The sequence below is a fragment of the Gekko japonicus genome, unplaced genomic scaffold, assembly GCF_001447785.1.
Source record: "Gekko japonicus isolate JY-2015 unplaced genomic scaffold, Gekko_japonicus_V1.1 scaffold2354, whole genome shotgun sequence".
NCBI classification, from domain to species: Eukaryota; Metazoa; Chordata; class Lepidosauria; order Squamata; family Gekkonidae; genus Gekko; species Gekko japonicus.
Window position 1 is genome coordinate 146,999 of NW_015165314.1, and position 1,496 is coordinate 148,494.

Here is a 1,496-nt window from a genome sequence, read left to right on the forward strand (position 1 = left end):
TGCATCTAGTCCGGCATCCTGTCTCACACAGCGGCTAACCAGTGCCTCTACCCAGCAACAGACAGGGCATAGAGGCTGAGGCCTTCATAGGAACCTCAGAAGAGCCCTGCTGGATCAGGCCAGTGGTCCCTCTAGTCCAGCATCCTGTCTCACATAGTGGCCAACCAGTTCCTCTGGAGGGTCAACAGGAGGACAGCCCATCAGCTCTCCAGTGGCCAAATAGAATCCTTGATGGGCAAAAGCCCCGCCGGAAACCCTTGCTGGGCACCAGGACAGGTGCTGGCGGGAAGCTGTGGTGGTGCCCACAGGCACCCTATTGGAGGACCCCTGCCCTCCTCTTTAGATCCCAAAATAGCCGGGTTTGCCTGAAGGCACCGCCAGGGTTCACTTCCCTTGGCAGAAGTTCTTCCCTCCAGAATGCAATTTCCTGCCATCCCTGCTGGACCTTCCAGACACCTCCCTCTGCCCGCTTCCATCTGGTTTCCCAGGAGCTTGATTGTATAATGGGGTGCGTCCGAGATTGGGTTACGGACCACTCCAGTAGCGGGGATTAGAAGGGGAGGAGGTCATTAGTTAATTGTGCCTCCCTCCCCGGCTTTCTTTTGTGCCTCTTCTGGGCCCTTAATCCTGGAACCGGCGGCTGGATCAGGCGTTCTCCGGACGACGCCATGGGAACCCTGGCGCCGGTGGAGGTAATGGGAGCCTCTTGGAAAACATGACTGGGGTGACAAGGACATTCGGCAGAGGGAGGAGGAGGAGGAGGTCGGAAGGGGGGCGATGCAAAGGGCCGGAGTGGAGCCCCCCACCCCAGGAACGTCCGTGGCCGTTGGGGGTTTGAGTCTGGGGTTCTTTTAGGGTTGCCAGTAGTGTGTCCCTCTAAGCTGAGTTAGTGTGAGCCAGCTCACAGTTTTTCAGCCTCCGGCTCACACATTTTTGTCTCTGCTCAGGAAGGAGGGCTCCAGATCAAATGAGTTGATGCAGCAGCCCAATCGCTGGCTCGCAACTTTAATGCCAGCAGCTCACAAAGTAGAATTTTTGCTCACAAGACGCCACAGCTGAGAGGGAGCCTTGGTTGCCAGGTCCGGGTTGGAAAATTCCTGGAGACTTTGGGGGAGAGTCCGCCCTTCAAAGCAGCCATTTTCTCCCCAAACGAGCAAGCACTGTGATGTGAATGATGACTAAGACATTAAGTAAATCTTCTCAAGGCAAACATCCTATTATATTATATTATAAATGAAACTTTGCAATATTACAAGGGGAAAAGTCCATTATAAACTGGATATAAACCCACTTCGTCCCAAACTCCCTCAGGAGTAAACCTATTACGTTGAAAGGTGTCCGCCTCTTGATACAGCTCAGTGTTATGTTAGGAGCAAAGGTAAAGGTTCCCTTGCTCGAAAGCCAGTCGAATCTGACTCTAGGGTTGCGGTGCTCATCTCCGTTTCAAAGCCGAAGAGCCAGCGCTGTCCGAAGACGTTTCCGTGGTCATGTGGCCG